The sequence below is a fragment of the Sminthopsis crassicaudata genome, chromosome 4 (assembly GCF_048593235.1).
Source record: "Sminthopsis crassicaudata isolate SCR6 chromosome 4, ASM4859323v1, whole genome shotgun sequence".
Taxonomy (NCBI): Eukaryota; Metazoa; Chordata; class Mammalia; order Dasyuromorphia; family Dasyuridae; genus Sminthopsis; species Sminthopsis crassicaudata.
Genome location: NC_133620.1, coordinates 288,435,038 through 288,460,108, shown reverse-complemented (window position 1 = coordinate 288,460,108; position 25,071 = coordinate 288,435,038). Strand labels below are relative to the sequence as shown.

The following is a 25,071-nucleotide window of genomic DNA, read 5'->3' as shown; positions in this document are numbered from 1 at the left end:
ATGAGTGTGAACCACTACATAGAATTCCCAATCCCTCTGTATTTGTCCGCCTGCATTTCTGATTTCCTTCACAGGCTAATTGTACACTATTTCAAAGTCCGATTCTTTTTGTACAGCTAAATAACTGTTTGGACATGTATACACATATATTGTATTTAATTTATACTCTAACATATTTAACATGTATTGGTCAACCTGCCAACTTGGGGGGGAGGGAAGGAGGGGAAAAATTGGAACAAAATGTTTGGCAATTGTCAATGTTGTAAAATTACCCATGCATATATCTGGTAAATAAAAACTATAATTAAAGATATTTTTAAAATATAGAAATCTGAGATTGAAGTTTCAATTGAATGAAATTCCTTCAACATTGTCATTGCCCCCAAGCCTAGATACTTGGGAATTTCAAGCCACTCAATATCAGACTCAGATCTCCCAATTGAATGAAAATCACTTTGAAGGTTTTAGAGTTTCCTGAATGAAGATATGACTCCCCAAAAGATCAATGGGGGTGATTTGCCCTAGAATGATACTGCTTATCTCTGTCTGGAAGATGTGCCTTCTTTCCAGACTCTCTGAAGCCCAGGAGACCCCAAATCTCTTTTTCTTTGCAAATCAAAGGGGACACAGTTTCAGTGTTTATTTTACAGACTAAAGGGGACACAATTTTTTATAGAATGTCATGTCTAGTCCCACACAAAGTGGAAAGAGAGGCTCATTTCAGGTCAGGACTTACATTCTACTGGGGCTGACAACATGGACTTAAAAATGGACATAAAATGTTTACAAAATTAACATGAGATAATTTAGAGGTGATGGCAGCTAGATGGTGCAGTGGATAGAATATTGGGACTGGAGGCAGGAAGACTCATCAAATCAAGTCTCATTTACTAGCTGTGTGACCCTCGGCAGGTCACTTTACTCTGTGTACCTCAGTTTCCTCATTAATAAAATGAGCTGAAGAGGGAAATGGAAAACCACTCTATTATCTTTGTCAATAAAACCCCAAAAATGAGGTCACAAAGAGTCAGATACAACTGAAAAAAGACTGAGCAACAACAAATTTGGAAGGGAAGGGAAAAAAATCAGGAAAGGCCTCCTGGAGGAAGAGATGTTTGAGAATCTCCAGACACCTCTCTTGTAATAATCATTGATAGTGTGCATGCAAATATATATGTATATGCACATATATGTGTATATATATGTATATATATATACATATACATATTCACATAGAGAACTTTAAGATTTGCAAAGTACTTTACACACTTTAAAAAAAGAAATTAAAGTTTTTCAATTATTTTTTCTTCTTAACTCTCTTCCAATTGAAAAAGGAAAAATAAATAAATATGTGTAGTCAAGCAAAATATTCTATTATCAGAAAATTTTCAGCATATTTTCACATTTAAGCCTCACAAAAACCCAATAAGGATTCTGAATATGAGGTCAGAGGATATGTTTTCAAATCTCAGGCCTATTTGGGATTCAATTTCTTTGGTCCTAAAATTTGGAAGTTGGACTATATGATCTTTTAAAGTCCCTTCTAGCTCTAAATCTATAATTCTGTGAGGTAGGTTTAGTATCAGTTTTATAACTGAGAAAACTGAGGCTTGGAGAATTATAGATTTAGGGAAGGCATCTATCATGTACCAGTTATTATGCAAAGCATCTTTAAAATATTGTGTCATTTAATTCCCACAACAATTGTGGGAGATAGGCACTATTTTACAGATGAGAAAACTGAGGCACATGGGGTTAAGTGACCTATCCAGTGTTATATAGCTAATACATGTCTGAGACTAATTTGAATTTAAGCCTTCTGACTTCAGGCTCAGCACTCTCTATTCACTATACCCCTAATCCCATTTGGGGAGTGTTTGGCAAAAAATGTTGGAGTGTTTTGCCATTTCCTTCTACAGCTCATTTGACAAATGAGTCAAGCAGGGTCAAATGACTTGCCCAAGGTCACATAACTAGCATCAGAGGCCAGATTTGAATTCAGGAAGATAATCTTCCTGATTCCCATCCTTTGTGCTCTATGCACTGAATCACTGAAAAAGAACTTAGAATTGATCTATTTCAGAGACATCAAGCTTACAACAGGTTCACAATACTCCCAAGTATTACAGGAACCAAATTAAAACATAATCAGGAAATATTTCTTAAAAATAAATAAAGATACAATAAAACATTGATAACATCACATTTTAGAACCAAGTCAACACATAGCCCACAAGAATATTTATGTGTGAATTTGTGATTCTGTTTCTATGTAAGTTCAACACCACTGATCTAGTCCAAACTCCCTAATTTTACAGATAAGAAAACTGACTCCTATCATGGTTAAGTGACCTCATAAGTAATAAATATCAGAGCCAAGACTTGAAACCCAAATAAACTATTTCAAGACCAGGGCTCCAGGATTCATTTCTTGGGGTACCTACTACAGCACTGACCATATGTATAGAAAGTTGTTAATAAAAGTTTGAAATACTTGCTTATTAATTGATTGAGTAGGGGGTCTACTGAAACCCAGACCTAGAGTTGTCTCCTGGTCCCTTTTCTCTTTTCTTCCCCAGGTGCCTAGAAGGTAGAGCCCTCCACAGAAATCTGTGTGTTTGGGTCTGATGGGAAGAGAAGGGAGAAGAGGGTCAGACCCAGCTTGAGTTCCCATTCCTCCAACCACTGTGGCCTGCCCCAGGATTATTCCCTCCTCCCTGACGTTCTGAGGTGGGCTGGAGGTAGTGGCAGGCCACGGTCCATAGGATTTATCTCTTCTAGACTGGGGATAGTTCTGTACTAGCCTATTTGCTTTGTTACTCAGAGGGCAGCTGGTGCTGGGGAGCTGGGGTTTATTGGGAGGTGATAGAAAAAGGTTTATTGGGGGCACAGCAGGAAATGAGAGCAGAGGCCCAGTCAGGGTCATGAAGCTTAGGAAGGAGAGAAGAGAACAGAAGTGAGGGAGCTGGGGTGGGGTGGGGAGATTGCTTGGGAGGTCCCCACCTAAGGTAGGAAGCTTCAAGGGATTTGTTTATTGCCCTTGACTTGGAGTAGAAGAAACTTTCAGCCTAGATTCTCTTACCTGCGATTTCTGGAGATAAGGATTGACCCCTATCCCAAGTCAATATTCCCTCAAGCCTCCATTGATGTCTCTCCCTCCTGTCCTAATAGAGCAACTGGTTCCAGTCTCTTTACCCTGAGTCTTTCCCTTTCCTTGTTAAATCCATCCATCACTCCATTCCTTTCCCTTAATATTCAATCCAATAGACATTTATTAAGCACTTACTATATGCCAGACTCTAGGGATACAAAGACTCTAAATAAGATATAGTTTCAACTTTCCCTCCATTCTTCTCCTTTTCCTTTTCCTCCCTCCTTCTTTCTTCCTTTTCTTATCTTCTTTCCCTCCTTTTCCCTTCTCCAACCTTTCCCTTTCTTCCCTATCCTCTTGCTCTCTCACTACTCCAACTTCAAGAATTTTTTTTTTTTTTTAAAGCTAAGCTTTGAAGTGGGAGGGGGTTATTTCTTCACTAAACCCTCTGTATGCAAATGCCTACTAAAATGTACAAACAGTCCCCAGGACTGACTCCATTTCCCTAAAAATGCCCACAATCCCACATGGCAAAACAGTTTACCCCGACGTTGTTGCCCTCCATTTCCATGTTGCCATGGAACCCAAACCCACTCCCCCATCTCCTGCTCCCACTCCCACTTTGTTCCCCAGCTTTTTCCCAGAGAGGTCCCTTTGCCATGGCAAAAATTGGACTAGACAATCCAATATTCTTTTTCTTCCTCTGTCCAGCTCTAAGCTGTGGTCACCAAGGAATGAGAAATACAAACATGTGTGGGGCCCCTGGACCTTGGAGCCCCTCCATGTGGGGTTAGCCCTCCCCCAAGGTCTAGTCTCAGAGGGATGTTTTGAAGGCACAGAAAGTGAGCATTAATATACTCCTAGGCAGCAGGAGGACTGTTTGTGTTTTACTGTATGAGCACCAACAGCCATATATTGGGGTGTTCACTGTGCCCAAGACACTTCTCTAACCTGAAACCTGCCTAAGCCCAGAGGGAGCTCAACTGGGAGAAAGCAGTGTGCAGGGAAAGGACCAGAGAAAGAGAGAGGATTCCCCTCCTCCGCCAGGGCCATGCTAAGTTTGGATGGCATCAGACACTTGCCACGTCCATGCTTTTGGGGTCTGTGTTTTCTAGCAGTATTTCCTATTCTCTGCACTTGGCACTGCGCAGTGGGAGTACCAGAGAAGGAAAGGTGGGCATAGCCTGCCCCTCTCCTGAAGTTTAGGGAACAAGGTTCCACAGTTCCAAGGTGAATTCTGGAAGTTAAGATTGAAAATTCAGAATAAATTCCATCAGTATCCTGGGTCCTCCAGGAATCACTCCCTCTCCTACCTCTTCCTTAGAGCCCCCAGAGCAAGAGAGTCAGCAGCCTGGGAGAAGAGCCCAGAGCAAGGTGATCTGTGTCATTTTGTGCCAGACTTACCCGTTAGATGTCCCGTGCCCAGAGAGTCCTCAGGAGCAGCAGCACTAGTTCTCGGGGCAAGGAAAAGGTGAGGGCAGCTGTGGGTGTTAGACTGCCTCAGCCAGGCATTAGGACAGCAGGCTGGGAATGGGGGGACGAGGCAGGAGGCACAGGGGCGTGGCACGGTGGGCAATGCCGCCTTATGTGTGGTGCCCAAGATCGAGTAGCAGGAAGGAAGGAGGAACAGGTGCTCTGACTAAAGGCAGGGCTGTCCTCAGGGTGCCACCTGCCTCCTCACCTTCCAGGGCTGTGGCTCTGCCCAGCCCCCCGGGGGGCGGAGAGGGGCAGTGCTCAGTTTGGGGGACAGAGCCGTCGTTGGGGCAGCTCAGGAGAGGGTGGTGTGCAGGTATGTATTGGAAGGAAGTCAGCAGAGCCGGGAGATGAAGTGTTGGGTCAGAGCCTGATTTCCCATTATAAGTAATCCTTCCTTATTTACCTGAACAAATACTCTCCCTGCTTACCTCAGACCACAGAGATAGCTCACAAATTTAACCCTTGCAGAGCTAGATTCCTCCTTCCTCCCCTAAAACTGACTCCAGGAGTTCTTCCTACACAGCCCGCGAGACCCAAGCATCCAGGGGCAAGAGCCCCAGCTTGCCATTTCCCCAACATCACATTCCTCACGCTCAGATGTCACAGAACATAGTTAGCTTCTCTAACATGCTTATATGTTGGATATTGTACTGCTATCTCCTCCCCTATGCAAGCTCCCTGGAGGCAGGTGCCATGCCTTTATCTAAATTTCCATTTCCAAAGCCCAGAACAAGCAGAATTTTAAAAGGACAGTTGTTTTGTGTAGCACAGGCCTTGGCACAGTCTTGGACATACAGTGTGTGCTTAATATATACTTCTTATTCCATCTCTCGAGGCAGCTGGCCACTCAGTGATAGAGCACTGGGACAGGATTCAGGAAGGACCGAGTTCAAATCCAGGCTCAGATACTTCTTAGCTGTATGATCTTAAGCAAATAACCTCTGATGGTCTGACAAAAATAAATGGATCCACTCCAGTATCTTTGCCAAGAAAATGCCAAATGGAGTCAGTCAAGTCTGAGACTACTGAAAAAAAAAAGCATAAAACTAACTCCATCTCTCTTCCCTCACCCCAAAAGGATGTTAATAATGTCCAGCATCTCTATAGCACATTTGAGTTTACAAATCCATTTCACATACAGCTTCTCATTAAATAGTATCATAGATTCTAAGTTGGAAAGGGCTCCCTTAGACATCAAATCTAACCTCTTCATTTTACAGATGAAGAAACTAAAGTGCAGAGCAGTTACAAGACTTACTTCGAGTCAGAGAGTAAGTGGCTGAGACTGGATTTGAATCCAGATCTGCCTGATTACTACTCCAAGTGACCCATCCTCTACCCTAATCAAACCCAAATAGAAAAGGGTTGAGGGTAGGGCAGGGAGATGGGAACTGTACATAAGAATCCCTGCAGGTTACATATTAAATTAGAAAACCAAAATTCAACTTTAGGGTTCTATTGTGTTTTTATTTATTTTATTAAATATTTCCTAGCTAGGAATTCCTAAATTCAAATCTAGCTTCCAACACCTGGGTAAGCCACTTCATCCATTTTGCCTCGGTTTCCTAGTTTATAAAATGGAGCTGGCAAAGGAAATGACAAACCATTCCAATATCTTTGCCAAAAAAATCCCAAATTGGGTCAGGAAGAATTGACATGATTTTAAAAAATGACTGAACAGTAGCAATAATCTGCATTATATATATGATAAAACTGAGGCTCAGAGAAAGTAGTCTTAAGTGACTTGTCCAAATTCACATAGCTAATAAACAGTAAAATAGCCAGAGAAAAAGAGATTTATAGAATTTCAGAGTTGGGAGGGACCTTAGAGATTATCTAGTTTATTCTGACTTGTTTCAAACCCTTTTTAAGTCTTCCAGTCCAATAGTTTTCAAATTTACCATTAGAACAAAAGTTCCTTGAAGGAACATTTGGAACAAGATTTTGCAAAGGTGAATATTGAAAACTATCTTTGCATGTATTATGGAAAATAAAATACTATTTTAAAAACGTCACCACCTTTCCCTTGCCTTCTCTTGTGTCCAGCTGTTTGTCCACTGACATCACTTTTTACAGCTACCTCTGAGGAAGGAGCCCATATACAGTTTAGCTCTTAATTGTTTTCTCCTTGTGTCCCATGAGCCTTTCTTCCACCAGATAATTTATAATCTGTCTGAGAGCATTCAGTTCTAATGCTTTGCAGCTCAGCACAGGGCTAAACACACAGTAGGACCTCAGTAAGCATCGAGGTACCTAGGGGACAATCAAAATCCATCTCTCCCTTTAAGAAACTATTCCCTTTTGATCTGTGATCCCTTTCAGAGTCTCAGTCCCTGCTGGGGAAGGCATATCCCCCCAGATAAGTTATCTTTTGGGGATGCCAGAGCCTTTGATTCAATTAGAAATCCTGGTCAAAAAGCACCCCTTGGAAGTGTTAATTCCAATAGGAGATCTGGGCTGGAAACTGATAAGAATCTAGGCTGGGAACCTGAGTCCTGAAGCCCCAGGACTCCTTAAAAAGGGCAGTATCTGGACTTGCTCTTTGCAAAAGAGGCCCAAGCAACTTGCTAGGACCCTCCCTCTGAGAAGGCATTCTCTTCTCAGTGCCAGACTCCATTTCCCTAATATGTCTTTGCCACTATAGAAGTCGGTCTCTTGGCAAACTGACTTCTATGCAACAATAAACTTTCAATTTGCAAATAATAATTCGGGAATGAGTGAATTCTTTCACTCCTAAACCTGCGGCCATTTTTGCCACTAACCTCATGACCACCAGGGACTGAGGGCATTCAAACCTCATCAGGCCTCAGTTTTACCAACTGTAAAGTTGGGAACATAATAGCATCTACTTTCTAGAGTTATTATGAGAATCAAATGTGATAATATCTGTAACGTGCGTGGCACAGTACCTGGAACACTATAGGTACTATGGAATATTTATGTTGTTGTTTAGCTACTTTTTAGTTTTGTCTGATTTTTCATGACCGCATTTGGGATTTTCTTGGCAAAGATATTAGAGTGGTTTGCCATTTCCCTTCTCCAGCTCATTTGACAGATGAGGAAACTGAAATAAACAGGGTGAAATGACTTGCACAGTGACACAAGCAGTGTTAAGGGCCACATTTGAATTCAGAAAGAGATCTTTTTGACTCCAGGTCCAGCATTTTACTCACTGCGCCACCTAGCTGCCCCTTGACATGCAAGCTGTTTTAAAAAAAAAAAATGTTCATTCAATTGAATTCTTTTCAATTTCACTAATTGCCAGATCATGGCCTTCATCCCCTCTTCTATAAATGTCCTTTGAGGTCCTTTCCACTTTAAATTCATGATCCATTGATTTACCATCTACAGTGGCTTTTAAAAAGCTGCTACATGACGTCTTAAATTGTACAATTTGAGTTTTATTCCTTTGGCTCCAGACTTTGTTCTTGTTTGAAAAACCAGTCCCCTAGAAGGGGTAACTCTTCCGGGTAAATGAGTTTAGCAGAACCTTATTTTCTCTTTCCTGGTTTTCCTGACTTTCCTGACTTTCTTCAAATCCCAGCTAAAATCCCACCTTCTATGGGAACCCTTTTCCAATCTCAACACTAGTGCCTTTCCTCTACTAATGATTTCTAACTTATCCTTGTATAAAACTTGTTGGTACATCGTTGTTTGCGTGTTGTCATTCTCATTATATTATAACTTTCTTAACAGCAAAGACTAACTTTTACTGTTCTTTGTACCTTCAGCACTTAGCATAATGCCTGGCATGCAGGAAGAGCTTAATAAATGTTTAATGACTACTAACAGGTTTTGGTAAGGGGAAGTGGATAGATATTGTCACAGGCTGCTGTGTCTTGGGAGTCTAACCAAGAGTGCTTGAGTCTATTATCCCTAGTCCTATTGTTCCCTTTGACTTCTTGGGTTTGGTCTGTGAGCTAAATGTTCTTTTCCTACTTCCAGGTGTCCAAAGACATTGGCATTGGCCTAGGAAGGAAGGAAGTGATGGGGGTGAACTCTGAAACTGTCCAAACTCTCCTCTGAGAGAGGGCCAAGGGGGGAATGACAAACTGAGATCTTTTGGGGGGACCAGATGTGTATACCCTTCTGGGGAGTTCCCAGACCCTGGGAAAAGCCTGTAAACTCCCAGTTAAGTGGTCTCATTCAATTGGAGATCTTGGTCAATCACCCTCCATTGAATTGCCCCAAACAGCTCTCAGTGGCTCAGACTCCCAGTTAAGGAATCTCATTCAATTTTAAATTGAATTGAAAATTAGTCTCTCAGGAGTTGCCCCCCCACCCCATCTCTGGGCCAAAGATCAAAGCAAGCCCTAATATATCTAGGGCTACATACCCAGATAGCTTTGCAGATGTCCTAAAACAGTATTTTGCCCACTGTGAAGATATTTTCTTCTCAGTATTAACCTTTGCTATCTCCCTAACAGGACCTTTTGACTAAGAAGTCTGTCTTCCTAGCAAATCTGCCTTCTCAGTACCAATCAATCTCTTTTTGCCACACAGATTTCAGGTTTGTGAATTCTTTTGCATTGGACCTGTGCCTCCAACCAGAGGGGATTTCCCACCCCAATTCTTGCACCTCATTACTACCACTAACCTCATCATTTGCACCTCATCAGAAGGAAGAAAGGAAGGAAAAAAGGAAGGAAGGAAAGTAGGAAAGAGGGTACAAAGGAGGGAGAGTCAGGCATTTATTAGGCACTTTTTAAGTGCCAGGCATTGTTCTAAATGCTTTACAAATATTATAGGGTGATTTGTCCAGTTAGTTAGTGCAGTTGGGCATTCAATTAAGAAGCATTTATTAAACCTTGCCCATGGGCTAGAATTGTAGTTTGCTAATCTAGTACTGATTTGCTATATTTCATTCCACTTACACTTCTTTCAAACCTGCCACGAATACCAGAGTTTTTGGTATTGCACATGTGTGTCAGTTAGTCAATAAGTCAATAAACATTTATTAAGTGTCTATTATGTACCAGGTACTGTGCCTCTCTGTCTCTCTCTCAATATAGATATCTACTTTAAAATGTTTTTATCTATGTATATTAATGTGTCTATAAAAAGAAAAATGAAAAAATGTCCTTCATTCAATCACCATTCTCTTGCATACTGAACTCTGGTTAACCATCTCTTTCGCCTATGCCTCGTTTTGCTTCTAGTGTGGACACCAAAAGGAAAATGTCAGCCTATTATTTTTGCCAAGAAAACCTCAAATAGGTTCAGGTAGAGTCTGTGGCAACTGAAATGATTCTACAACAACAAAATGGCAGAAGAAGCACAGGGCTAAGAATAAGAACTCAGAGTTCAAGCTCAAGACATTGGTTGTGTGAGACATTTCCTCCTCTGAACCTCAATAACCTCACTTGTAAAAATAAGGATAATGATAATAATAATTACTATTTATAGTCCCTAACTCAGAGGTTGTTGTGCCAAAACAGCTTGGAAAACCTTCAACCATAAAGAAATGTGAGCTATTAGCAAGAGGAAAGCCCTTTTGAAAAAAGCCAAGAAAGGAGAAATCCAAGCTGGGCCAGACCACTAATGAAGGTAGCAGGTGACAGCTCCAGTTGGTATTCCTTCCTTACCCCACCCCAGCCCTTCCACTGACCCCCTCACTCCCACCCCAAGTTTTGTACTCCTGGAGAGTAAAGAACTGAATAGATTCTAATCTATTCAATTGGAGTCACAGAATCTTAGGACTCAAATGGCATTTAGTCCAACTAGGGGTGTGCTGGAGCCAGCTCAAACCAGCTGTCAAAAGCAAATTATTAAATTTTACACAGGAACATTTATACCTTGGAAATTAGCTACACATTAGGACTTGATTTGTTGCTTTGTTGTCTAGATTTAAGAAAGCGACTGGGGAAATTTTAATAATGAGGATTAATTAAAAGTACGCCATGCATACTTTTTTTTTTTTCAGAGATGTGGTTGTTGACCAGCAACACCCTCGTGTCCAATCCATATATGGACAGGGAGACTCTCCACAACAACCCTGAGAAATGATCAACCAGTCGTCCTCCTGACACTTTCTAGCAATCAAGTAAATCCACTATGGAGTGTTTCTGATTGTTAGGATGTATTTCTGAAAAGAAAAAGGAAAAAAAAAACCTCTTTGTTTAGGAGTCAAGCTCTGTTTTGGTTGCATCTTCCTTTCTTTTTTCTCATATCTTCCTCATTTATAAAGTGAGAGGGTTGGATTAGATGGCCCCTTTCAATTCTAAATCTCTGATCCTTTGATTAAATGATAAAGAATTAAGCTGTTCACTATTTCCCAGCCTTTCCAAGCTTGACATCTACTCATAAATAGGGCACTATCTTTCTTTGTACATTTAACACTCCTCTGGCCAACCCATGGTGACTCTTCTCCCGGCTCTAGCAGACTGTGAAGACTCTCCGTTCCCTACCTCCTTACAAGCCACTGGACATAAGGGGAACAAAAACTCTCTGGTACTAGTTCTCCCTATAAAAAAGAAAGTATTGAGTCTAGTCGGCAGAGGTCAGGAAAGAAGAGCTGACATGGAGAAAGAGCCCTTGCTTCTGAGAAGCCCATCCTCAGCCCCTGGCTAAATTGTCTCAGGGACCTATAGCATTCATCAGTTACCAACCAGTCCAGGTCTTAATATTCCAGCCTAGCTCAGAACTCTCTATAAATCCTTCTTTCTCCCAAATGCTTGGAACTCCAAGGCTAAGAAGGGAGTTCTCAAACACTGAAGCCAGAAGAGGTCCTTTTTCCAAATCCTATTAATTGTTTCTTCCATCTATCTCCTGAATATGTCTTCTGCTCTCATTTCTACTCCTATTACCCTAATCCAGACCCTTATGACTTCTAGCCTCAATTACAGCAATAGATTTTTTTAAAATAGTATTTTATTTTTCCTCCTAATTATGTGGAAAAATCATTTTAAACATTTAGTTTTTAAAAGTTTTGAGCTCCAAATTCTATACTTCCCTCTTTCCCTTCCCCCATCCCTGAGATGGTGAGCAAAAAATAGATTATACATATACAATCATATAATATATATATATATATATATATATATTTTTTTTTTTTTTTTTTTGAGGCTGGGGTTAAGTGACTTGCCCAGGGTCACACAGCTAGGAAGTGTTAAGTGTCTGAGAGCAGATTTGAACTCTGGTCCTCCTAAATTCAGGGCTGGTGCTCTATCCACTGCGCCACCTAGCTGCCCCATAAAATATATTTTCATATTAGAGGCTTTTAAAAAAATAAATTGTTTTTAAATCATAAAAACAGCTCACATTCTCTACTTTCTACTTTCCCTTCCACTTTAACTAAGGAATAAGGAAAACAAAAACAAAGCAAATTCCCAAATTGGTGAGCCGCCTATTTATCATGAGTTCCCTGGAATGTGACTGATCAGAGCTAAGTTGTTGGTATCTATAAACTGTTTGCCTAACTCTCCATCATTTTATACATGTCATTTGAGGCATCTTGGAAATCATTCCTGTTATCACTTCTTATATCACAATAGTATTCCTTCACATTTATATATCATAACTTGTTTCTCCATTCCCTGATTAATGGTTTCCAATTCCTTGCCAGTGCAAAAAGAACTGGGTTTTTTTTATATTTTTGTACATCTTTAATTAAAATTTGTTTTGCCTAGGATGAGTCTTTCCCTTTATTTTCTCTCTCTCTCTGAATCTCCTCTCTCTGTCTCTCTCTGTCTCTGTCCCTGTCTTCTTCTTTTTCTCCCTCCCCACTCCCCTCTCTAATATACCCTTAGCTTCTCTTTTTTGCCTTTCCCCTGGTTAAAGTATTTTTTTCTTTGATTTGGCAGCTCTGAATTTGGGTTGTAATAATCCTGGTAGTTTTCATTTTGGGATTTCTTTTAAGAGATAACTGGTGGATTTATTCTAAATCCACTTTGTCCTCTGGTTCCAAGAGGTATGAGCAGTTTTATGATTTTTTGAAATATGATGTCTAGGCTTTTTTAAATCATGGATTTAGGTAGTCCAGTGATTCTTAAATTATTTCCCCTCAATCTAGTTTTCAGATCAGTTGTTTTTTCATTGAGATACCTCACAAATGCTCCTATTTCTTAGTCTTTTGACTTTATTTTGATTGAGTATTTTTTGTTGTCTCATGGAGTCACTAGGTTATATTTAGTCCATTCTAATTTTTGAGTTTTTTTTTGTTTGGGTGAGTTTTTATAACTCTTCCACAAAATTACTAATAAGGCTCACACTTTTTTCTTCTATAGCTCCTCTAGAGCTTTCATTTTATATGTAACTTTTTAAAAACTCTCCATTTACCTCGTTTTTACTTTCCAAGAATTCTAAGTGAATTTGTGCCCAGTCTCCATTTTGATTTGAATCTTTGCGTGTAGATTGTTTTGAATCATTCTTCCTGGGTTGTGTCTTGAGAGTCTCTATCAACAAAATAGCTCTTCTGATGGGATTCTTTTTTGTTTGTTTGCTCATATTTTTTCAGCCTACTTTTTGAGTTCAGACTTTATGTTAGTTTTAGGTTCTGTACATTTCTGAAGGGAAGTCTGGATTGGTCCTGATGTTGTTTTTGTTTTCCTAAGATCTCAGTAATTGCTCAGTTTGGGACTTACAAGCTTTCAATGCTCACAAAGTGTTCTTATCTAGGGCAAAGTCTGATTGTTGTCTTAACTCTATATATCTCTTGACATGGATTTGGGTCTGAAAAAGAGGTCTGTGGACTTGCCTAATTGGAATTCCAATAGATTGCTATTGGACTCAGCCACTGTTATCCACTTGGGACCTCTGCTGGCTCAGAAGGACAAAACTACAGGGTCCTCTTTGGCCAGAGATTCCTTCTCTGCTTATTCCACTGCAAGATTTAGTCTGGAGTGTAGACCAGAACTAAGACCCTACTTCACCACTGTTCAGAACCATACAGCTGTTGCTTGCTTCTGAACTTGTTCTTTGATCAGCGTACAGCTTATGGCCTCCAACCACTCCTCAAGGCAATTCAGAGTCCCTCCTTACTCTGTCCTGAATTCATGACTTGGATTCACTAAGTGCTGAACCACAAATCTGCCATTTGGAACCTATTCCTGCTCCCTAGACAAGTGTAAGGGATTTAAGAGAAGATGAAAGGAGAAGATATGGAAAGACCCGGATGGTGAATGGGGCCAATAGAGGAGCTGATTGACATGCTCTCTTTGGTAAGTAATGGCAGTGTTGATTAAATTAATGGTTTTATAGAAGGAATACAGAAAACTGGAGAAGGAAGGTTGCAAGGGCAGGTCAGATGGTGAAAAGCTATTCAGGGTGGAAGGTGAATTATGCCTGGAACCAGTTAGATGTGGAGGACCACATGACATCCCAATCAAGACAATGTGGGTCTTAGGGCAAGAATTCCAGAGCTAAAAGGGTTAAATTTCAAAGTCATGGTCTCTTCTTTGGAAAATAGGTCATTCTTATCTAATTATACTTCTAGGATGAAATGAAAAACCTTAAGATCTGTTAGGATAGAAAGGTACAGAGGGAATATCCAAAGTTGGGGAAAGAAGATCTGCTCTATGAGATAGTCTGTCTTCAGATTTCTTCATCTATAAGAAGGGGCTGTTGGATTAAATTACGTCTCAGCTCTCTTCCAGCTTCCAATCTGATGATTTGCTTTTATTTTCTCCTGAATTGGTGTGCCATCCATGTTCATTCCCTGAACACATCCTGAAGTTCAACATTCCAGTGGTTGAGGTTTGCAGAGAAGAGCAGTTTGAGCATGGGTGAGAGAAGGACTGTCTTGTCTCCTCACTGAAGTAAAGAAGTGATGGAAAGTGACCTCCCTCCTCCCTATCCCCATTCAATGAGATTAAAGCCAAGAGTAGCAAGCTGGTTCTTTAAGAATAGAGCCAGCATAACCTTGGGAAAGGGACAAGAAGGAGAGATAACTGGAAATGGTGGAGGAGAATAACCTCATGTATATAGCACCTACTATGTGCTAGGTTCTGTGCTAAGTATTCTTGTTCCAAATATTATTTCCTTTGATCCTCACAATAACCCTGCAATGTAGATTCCATTGTTATCCCCATTTTACAGTTAAAGAAACTGAGTCAGACAAGTTAAATGTTTTGCCCAAGTCACACAGACAGGTCCTAGATGTTATTTGAACTCAGGTCTTCCTTATTCCAGGAACACTGTGCCACTGTGATTATGGGTTTTGGCATATGTACTCATATATACTGATTCAGGGCTTCTTAAACTTTTTACACTCACAACCCTTTTTCACCCAATAAATTTTTACATTATCCCAAGTATATAAAATAGGTATACAAACCAAACATTTACTAATAAATAAATCATAATTTTATGATTTTCTCCTTCGGTTACTAATCCCATATGGGATCACAACCCACGTATATAAGTATAACTATAGTATAAGAAACTTTTCAGTAACTCACATATACAAGCAATCAGACAACAAGGATTTATTAAAGTGCTACATGTGGCTGGCACTATGCCAGGTCTCAAGGAGCTCATGTTTAATGGGGTGGAATATAGGCAAAATAACTAGGTATACATAAGATATATGAAGGGTAAAAAGGGAAGGGGAGTGGTACAAGGAATAGAATGTTGGGCCTGGAGTCAGGAGACTCACCTCCCCGAGTTCAAATCTGGCCTCAGACACTTATTAGCTGTATGACCCTGGGCAAGTCTCTTAACCCTGTTTGCCTCAGTTTTCTCACTTGTAAAATGAGCTGGAGAAGGAAATGGCAAACTCCTCCAGTATCCTTGCCAAGAAAACCTCAAATATATTGCAAAAACTTAGACATAACTGAACAATTATTTCAAAAACAGGGTAAATCTGAAAGAAAAAGGTATCTATACACATTCACACACAGTCCCAACTTCCAGAACCACACTCCTATTCAGACACAAACACAAACCCAGACATACACACTGAAATGTCTGCTCATCCCTTTCTCTGCCTTCGGGGAGAACTACCACTACATTTCAGTCCTCAGGAAGAGAGGGCCGATGGCAAACCTTCCAGGTCTGGCATTGTTCCAGATTTCTCTAATTACCCCTACTCCCTTACCTCCAGCCCATGGCTCTGCAGGAACTCTCTGTGCTCCATATTTCCTGCTCCACCCGGGCTGGAGGAGATGAGATTGTTTAATTGCTTGGAAGTATGCCCCCAGAACCTAGCATATAATATGGATTTAAGGAAATGCTTGCTGATTGAAGGTGGGGGTACTATCCGGCCTCATCCTCCCATCTCAAGAAGCTTCTTTTTGCTGGGAAAAGCCATAGGGGAAAAGAAGGTGTCATTGCCCCTACCCTCAGAGGTGGCCACTGCCCTTTTCCCCACTAGCCCAGTGCCAAACAGCCGCGTTTACAAAACCACAAGCTCCGATAAGAGCACAATCAGAACCTGTTTTGTTAATAGACCTGCAAGGGGGAAGGGGTGGGGAGGAAGGGGGGAGGAGTGGAGGGATTGGGGAATGGGGAGGGGTCTGGCCACACAAGGGCCCCCTGAGTCAGGAGGCTATCAATACCAACACCCCCCTTATTCCTTGCCTCATTAGCCCAGTTTGAAATTTACCCACCTTATCAGGGGAGAGAGCTTTCCTTGAGCCAAACGTGATAATACCTTTGTTCCTGGCCTTCACCTGCCAGCCTGCCTTCCAGGGCTCAGATTCTAGCCAGAGGAATGGCTTTGTAGTTGGAAGGGAACACGTGGCGGGAAGAGGGGCAGGCAGGAAAGGAAGGTTCAAGACTGTCAGTCCTTAAGAAGGTGGCCTCCTTCCCTTTAGAACCATAGCGTTTATTGGGTGGAAGGGACTTTATAGATAATCTAAATTCAGTCCCTTCATTTCAAGGGAACTGAGGCCCACAATAGAGAACATTGTGAGCTCTAACTAGGACAGGAGAAGTGGGGCTTTGATCCAGTGTGCTGCAATTGTGAGAGAGCATCATTTGTGCCTTCTCCCCCTGCCCAGGATGCCAGGACCCCTGGAGAGTTCTGTCGCTTCTGACTTCTGACTGCTTTTTCTCTCCCCCAACATCCCATCTGTGACCTTTCTTCTTCCTTGCTCCAGCACCAGGTTTGAGCAAGGTCATATTAGTGACAGAACTATCTTCTATGTTCTAGCCTCTCTTATGGGGTGTGTGTGTGTGTGTGTGTGTGTGTGTGTGTGTGTGTGTGTGTGTGTGTGTATGAGATTTATACTCAGTAATTTGTTGTTGTTCAGTTGTATGTGACACTTTCTGACCCCATTTGGGGTTTCTTGGCAAAGGTGCTAGAGTAATTTATCATTTTCTTCTCCGGCTCATTTTACAGATAAGGAACTGAGGCAAATGGGTCCAGGATTTCACAGTCTGAGGCGGCTGGATTTGAACTCATAAAAATGAATCTTCCTGATTTCAAGCCTAGTATTCTATCTACTTCATCCAGTTACTCAAAAAGTACCTTAATCATAGGTTGGGATTTTTTTTTTTATGTTTCTCTTTGGGCAGTGAGGTAGATATAGAAATCGACATTTTCCATGATCAGGCATCCCACCCCTAGCCAGCATCCTCCCTTGTGAGCTCTGTTCTGTCCCTCCCTCCTCAAACTCAGTCTCTTTAAGACTTCAGTCTTCAACTCTGAGATACCACTACACACCTGTCAGATTGGCTAAGATGACGGGAACAAATAATGATGAATGTTGGAGGGGCTGTGGGAAAACTGGGACACTGATACATTGCTAGGTGGAGTTGTGAAAGAATCCAACCATTCTGGAGAGCAATCTGGAATTATGCCCAAAAAGTTATCAAACTGTGCATTCCCTTTGATTCAGCAGCGCTACTACTGAGCTTACATCTCAAAGAAATACTAAAGAGGGGAAAGGGACCTGTATGTGCCAAAATGTTTGTGACAGCTCTTTTCGTAGTGGTTAGAAACTGGAAGATGAATGGATGTCCATCAATTGGAGAATGGTTGGGTAAATTATGGTATATGAATGTTATGGAATGTTATTGTTCTGTAGGAAATGACCAACAGAATGATTTCAGAAAGGCCTGAAGAGACTTACATGAACTGATGCTGAGTGAAATGAGCAGAACCAGAAGATCATTATACACTTCAACAATGATACTGTACGAGGATGTATTCTGATGGAAGTGGATTTCATCAACATAGAGAAGAGCTAATCCAATTCCAATTGATCAATGATGGACAGAATCAGCTACACCCAGAGAAGGAACACTGGGAAATGAGTGTAAACTGTTTGCATTTTTATTTTTCTTCCCAGGTTATTTTTACCTTCCGAATCTAATTCTCCCTGTGCAACAAGAGAACTGTTCAGTCTTACACACATACATTGTATCTAGGATATAATATAACATATTTAATATGTATAAGACTGTTTGCCATCTAAGGGTGGGAGTGAAGGGAGGGAAGGGAAAAGTTGGAACAGAAGTAAGTGCAAGGGATAATGTTGTAAAAAATTACCCATGCATATGTTCTGTCAATAAAAAGTTATAATAAAAAAAATTAAAAATTTCAAAAAAAAAGGCTTCAGTCTTGACTTTTCACCTGCTCCTCTGCTTCCTTTGGTGAAACTGGTCTAGGAGGAAGGACTCTGGTGGTGCTAGAATGGTCTGTGGGGGATATCAAGGAGACTTCTGGGTCATAGGGACAGAGAATTTAATTGGATACTTTTGCTATTGCACAGTTCAATACTTCTGTTTTTTAAGGAAAGAAACTGAGGTCCAAAGAAGGGTATTTTGACCTAAGATCAATGGCAGTCAATTCCAGCAACATTCTCCTGGTCCCTAACTGTGCTGCTGCTCCTACATGAGATTGTATCTCTACATTTCCTTTAGATCACCTTGATGCCTAACTATAATCTTTGTTGAATTCTCTATCCCCAAACCATATTGAGGAAACCAACAGATGAAGAGCATGCACTTAGGGGCCAAATAGGGTTCTTTTACAGATGAAGGAGAGGGCACAGCTCCCACACTGTCCCAAGGTCCTTCACTGGCTCTTTACCAAACTGCTGGACAGGGATTCTCTTGTTGGAGGTCTCCATGACAAGTCATGGCTAGAGGATGGACAGAGATGAGAGTACAAGTCCTAGGACTTCTGATAGGGATGAGGATAGCCAGCAACAATTGTGAAATTTCTCTTTAATCCTCACCCCCTTGGGACTGACTTGCTCAGTGGCAAGATGAGAACAAGAAGGAAAGTGGAACCATGTACTCAGGGCGGTTGTATCTGCATCAGTGGGGTGTTATGGCATGAGTCCTAGGCTCTGTGTCTCAATAATTCTTCACTCTCTGTAAATTTCTTTTATTTGCTTTACTCATTTCCTTTATAAAGACATTACATATAATATATGTTTTAATGTTTTATTTTTATCAACTTTTTTTAGTCTCTCTCTTTTTCTTTACATTACTATTACTTCTCAATGGCTCTTCATGACCCTGACCCCCACAAAACTTTTACCTGAAACATGTTAATATCATCAACACATTAACCATGTCTTGAAATGTATGTTCTCATTCTATACATATAGCCCACTTCCTCTCTTCTAAGAAAGAGGTTATTGGCTGACATGCTTTGGAAGGATATAATTACTCATTATATCAACCAGACTTGTGAAGTGTGTATGTGGATAAACATCCATATTTTTATACATAAGATACATACATACATTTCTATATGTACATTTATATGTGTATATATATACACACAGCTAAATGAATAGGTATACATGTACAAATGTTTATGGCACACACACATGGGTTGTATATGCATACACACACCACGCATATATGTATATTGTACATGTGTGTACACACATATAGTCACATGCATATGTGTGCATGTGTATGTACACACACAAATCCCTTCTAGCCCAAGGAATTGGAGTAGCTGCTTTTCTTTCTCTCCCATTGGGTTCATTTGTTTTTTTCTCACTCTGGCTCTTTACCACTCCAGAGCATTCAGGAGAATCACTTAAAGCTTAGATTTGACTCAAGTCTACCTTCTCCCCAGCAGGTGACCTTAGTATGGTATATAAATAGTAGATCAAGTAAAGGGCAGTTCTTTATTTCCTCTATAAAAAGAAATGCTTTTTTAAAAGAATCAACAAATACAAAAGACTCACAAATGTTCACCAACAAAAACTTAATATAATGTAGCAACTTATAACTATCTCCCAGAAGGTTGATACTTAAAACATCAAAGCATGAATCATTTTGAAGGATAGCTGAGCATCTGGCATAGCCTTCATGCATCTATGGGGCTATTCATGCATTCATTCTTTTCCTGGTTCTGCTCACTTTACTCTGCATCAGTTTGTACATGTATTTTCAGGCTTCTCTGAATCTGTCCCTTTCATCATATTTTAGAGCATAGGGGCGGCTAGGTGGCTCAGTGGATAGAGCACCAGCCTTGAATTCAGGAGGACCTGAGTTAAAATCTGATCTCAGACACTTAACCCCTTATAGCTGTGTGACCCTGGGCAAGTCACTTAACCCCAGCCTCCCCCCCCAAAAAATCTTAGAGCATAGTAATATATTCCATTATTTTCATTTACTATAATTTGTTCCCTTACTTTCCAGTTGATGGGCATTTATTTTGTTTCTGATTCTTTGCTATAACAGAATGTTGCTGTAAATATTTTTGTTTTGCTCATAAGGTTCCTTCCTTTGGCCCCTTTTGGCACTTAGTAGCGATATAGCTAGACAAAAAGGTATGACCAAGTGACTTTATTGTTTAATTGTTTCAGCTATATCCAATTCTTCGTGACACCATTTGGAATTTTCTTGGAAAAGGTACTGGAATGGTTTGCCATTTCCTTTTCTAGATCATTTTACAGTTGAGGAACTGAGGCAAATAGGGTAAAGTGATTCATCTAGGATCATACAACTAGTAAATGTCTAAGGCTGAATTTGAAATCAGGTCTTCCTGACTTCAGGCCTGGTGCTAATACACTCCACTACCTAGATGACCCCCAAGTGTTTTTTGGTTATAGTACCAAAATTGCTTTCCAAAATGACTAGACCATTTCTTAACTTCACCAGTTTTTACAACAATGGGCATTTTCCTTATTTGTTAGCTTTGCCCATTTTGCCCGTATTAGGTTGAATTTCATAATTGCCTTACTTTGCATTTTCTTATTAATGATTGGAACATTTTTATATGACTGTTGATAGCTTTGTATTTCTTCTTTTGAGAATTATTTGTTCATATGATTTCACCATTTACCCATTGGTGAATTGTTCTTGTTTTAATATATTGGTACCAATTCCCTATGCATTTTGGATATTAACACTTTATCAGAGAAATTTGGTACAAAGATTAAAATCTCTTAAAATTAAAATCTCAGTCATCTCTTTTCCTTTTAATTCTAAATTGATTTACTTTTGTTTATGCAAAAACCTTTCAATTGAATGTCATCAAATTTGTCTAACTTATTGCCTGAGATCCCCTTTATCCTTTGTTTGGCCAGAAACTCTTCCTCTTTCCACAATTATGAAAGGTATCACCTTCCTTTTCCCTCTAGTTTGTTTATTACATGACCTTTTATATCTAGGTCAAGTATTCATTTAAAGCTTATTGTGGTATATGGTGCAAGATGTTGATCTAAGACTGATTTCTCCTGAACTGCTTTCTAATTTTCCCAGAAGTTTTTGTTGAATAGTGAGTCCTTATTCCACTAAATTTGTGTCCTTGGTTTTACTGAACACTCCTCTTCTGTGTACCTGTGTATCATGAAGTTCAAATCCAGCCTGACCATGGATAATTTAACCCTGATTTCCTCAGTTTCCTCATCGATAAAAAGAACTTGGAAAGGAAACAGCAAATCTCTCCAGTACCTCTACCAAAATCAAACCAAAACAAAAACACCTAAATGAGATGGCAGAGACTCAGGCACAACTGAACATCAAGTTTCTTATGCATAGAAATTGTCAATGTCTAATATCAGCACAGTGCTGGCACATTATTAAAAAAAAAACTTAGTAAAAACTTATTACATTTATATATTCTTTAGTAACTTGTAATTTCTTTTTCTGTGTCATTCTGCTGGGTTTTATTGGTAATGTATAGAAAGACCGGTGATTTTTTTCTGGATTTATTTCATAACCTGATATTTTACTGAAATTATTTTTTCTATTAATTTATTTGAAATCCCAGGGATCTCTAGTAAACTATTATTCATCTGCAAAAGCAATAATTTTATTTTTCTATGAATGATTGTTACATTAATTTTTTTCTTATTTGTAGCTGTAATTTCTAGATAATATTTCTAGAATTATGTGAAATGATAGTGAAAATGGATATCTTAGGGCCTCTAATATTTCTCCATTATAAATGATACTTACTTTTGGATTTAACTAGATTCTGTTTACTATATCAAAGAAAAGTACATTTATTACTGTTGTTTGTTGATATATTTTTAATTTGATTAATTTAATTGTATTTTGTTAAAAAACAAAAAACCTCTTCTGCATTTATTAATAATGTAATTTGTATTTAGGGGGTATTGATATTGTCTATTTTGTGTTTATGTTTTTCCTAATACCCAACTTTGTATTTCTATCATAAATGCTTTTAATATGTTATTATATCTTCTTTCCTAATATTTTATTCAACATTTTATTCAATATTCATTAGACATATTGGGTTACAGTTTATTTATCCTACCTCTGTTGTATCTGTTTAGGTATCAAGACTATATTTATCTTATACAACAGTCAGTTATAAAAAAAGATGTTAATTATCCCTATTTTTGAAAAGATTTAGGTAAATTGTAAGTTTATTATTCTTCAAATGTTTGATAGAATTTACTTGAAATCTTTCTGTTTTTAGGGGTTTTTTTTGGGGGGGAGGAGCTCAATTATCATTTGCGCAATTCTTTTCCTGATATTGAGTTATTTAAATGATCTATTTCTTGCTTTGATAATGTAAGTATTTTCTGTATTTTAAAAAATATTCATCCATGTCACTTGTTATTTTCTTAACTGTCATATAATTTGAACAAAATAAGTTTTAATAATTTTTCTTTATATTTCCTTTTCATTTGTTGTTATAGTTTTAATTTTTCTTTTGGAAATTTTGTTTTTCTCTTCTTAAAATTACAGTAGCTAATTTTTATCTGTCTTATTAGAATTTAAAAAAAATAGTTCTTAGTTTTATTTATAATTTTAATAATTTTTTTCAGTTATGTCTTTAATTTTTCAGAATTCTATTTTGAATTTAGTTTTCTTTTTTATTGATGTTTTTCTGATTTTTTAAAATTGAATGCTCAATTCATTGATCTGTTCTTTTTTTCTTTTGTTAATGAAAATATTCAGAAATAGATAATTTCCTCTAAGGATTGTTTTGCTGTAACTCCCAAATTTTATGTCTCGTTATCTTCTCTGATATAATTATCTATTGCTTTTATAATTTGTTTTTTGATAGCCCTATTCCTTAGAATTAAATTATTTCTCCTGAAGCCTTTTATTATAATTTTATTGCATTGTAGCCAATAAAGAATATGTTGAATATTTTTGCTTTTTCACAATTGTTTATGAGGTTTTTATCCTAGTACATGAGTAATTTTTGTAAAAGGGACAAGCATAGCCAAAAAAGATGCATATTCATTTCTATTCCCATATCTAGCTTTTCTAAAATTCCATTTAAAGCCTTCATCTCTTCCTTATCTTTTTGTTAAAATTTTTTAGGACTGAAAGGGGTACACTAAGAAGCCTCTGAGGTCTCTACCATCTCTAAATCTATAATCCCTCTTTGGCACATATGTATTAAATAAATATTTTTCATTTTCTATGGTGTTCTTAAGGAAAATTTGGTTTTCCTAAAACTTTGAACCACATCATTTTTTTACTTTTGCATCATGATTGCTATTCCTACTTTTCTGAATTTGCCAAAATATAGCAAAGTATGCTCTAGCCTTGTATCTCTAAATATTTATGTTTCAAGTATGCTTCTTGTAAACAAAATTTTATTGGATTCTGTTTTCTAGTCTATTATGAAATTAATTTATCCTCACTCTGCTTTATGGGTGAGTTCATCCCATTAATTTTCACTGTTAACTGTAAATCCATTTTCATTTGAGGTGTCTTTGGGGGATCCATGTATTACCTTCTATAAGGTGCAAATTTTTCTCATCAAAGAGTGTCTCCTAAAATGGACAATTTCACTCAGATGAAGCTGTCTATAAATTTCCTGTCTTTTATTACATATATATTGCCTTTCCCATGAGAATGTACTATAGTGATAGGCTTTCCTTTCCCTGCCTTATAGCAATTCCTTTTCTTCATTATATCTATTTTATTTTTCCATAGCCCCTAACTTTTTTTGAAAGATTAGAAAAATTATTATCCTTTTGCTGTTCACTTATAAACTGGATAAGAATCTATCATTAGCCCCTCTCTTAATCTTATTTACCATTCTCCCCATTGTGTAATCCTGTCCCACAAAAGACTGACTTTCTTATGGAACCTGGGACTTAGTCTATGAGGTGTTAATTCAATTCTACCTGTGTCTTTGCTCTTTCTTTTACCCTTCAGATTAACCTATTTTTAAAATTATAGCTTTTTATATACAAAACATATGCATGGGCAATTTTTCAACATTGACCCTTGCAAAAACTTGTTTCAACTTTTCCCCTTCTTCCCTCCATCCCCTCCCCTAGATGGCAGGTAGTCCCATACATGTTAAATATGTAAAACATGCTAAATACAATCTATATACACATATTTATAGTTATCTTGTTGGACAAGGAAGATTGGATTTAGAAAGAAGGTAAAAATAACCTGAGAAGAAAAAACAAAAATGCAAGTTAACAATTACAGAAAGAGTGGAAGTGCTATGTGGTGCTCTGTACTTATTTCCCAGTGTTCTTTGTCTGGGTGTAGCTGGTTCATTACAGATCAATTGGAACTGATTTGGATCCTCTCATTGTTGAAGAGAGCCATGTCCATCAGAATTGGTCATCATATAGTATTATTGAGATCAACCTATTTTTTAAAAATTATTTATATTTATATAATTATTATATTATATATTATATAATATTATTAATTAATTAAAATTTAAAATTATTTAAAAAATAATAGCCTATTAACACAAATGATAGATTTCATTATTTGCCTATGTCTTTCCATTGTTTGAAATATTTGCAAGTTGAATATTCTGTTTACCTCTACTTTGTGATTTTTTTGGGGGGGGGCATAAATGCCTCAAATGATACCATCACAGGAAACCTATCATTCCTCCTTTTTAATTTCCTCATTTAAATTTCCTTTGGGACAAGCAGACAGTGGGAAAAGTCACCACTAAAAGGGACTATCTTTGTTTCCCCCTTTACTCCATATGCTTGACTGATCACAGGACTCGGATGAGTTGAGAATCAACAACTCCTTTCTGTCTGATAAGATGGAGGATCCTCAAGCTCTGGGTTCCCCTGATAGTCATTTAACTACTTAATGTATCTAAGTTCCGGGGCCTTGCCATTCATCCCACTGCTGTGCTTTTAGGACTTCCAATCTTTCTGGTTGCCTTGCAG

The 25,071-nt window shown here is 38.6% G+C and overlaps 1 protein-coding gene across 3 annotated transcripts in view; it reads right to left on the bottom strand.

Annotated features, from left to right (window-relative positions):
- The window catches only part of SPDEF (SAM pointed domain containing ETS transcription factor), a 67,596-nt gene extending 51,407 nt beyond the window's left edge, over positions 1-16,189 (bottom strand). The window contains exon 1 of one of the 3 annotated variants that reach the window (XM_074311233.1): positions 16,114-16,189. The gene's annotated coding sequence lies outside the window, so the exon portion shown is untranslated. Of the gene's footprint in view, positions 1-4,495; positions 4,948-16,113 lie in introns of those variants that run through there. The other 2 variants (XM_074311234.1, XM_074311232.1) reach the window with 2 other exon arrangements.
- Between the last annotated feature and the right edge of the window lie 8,882 nt (positions 16,190-25,071).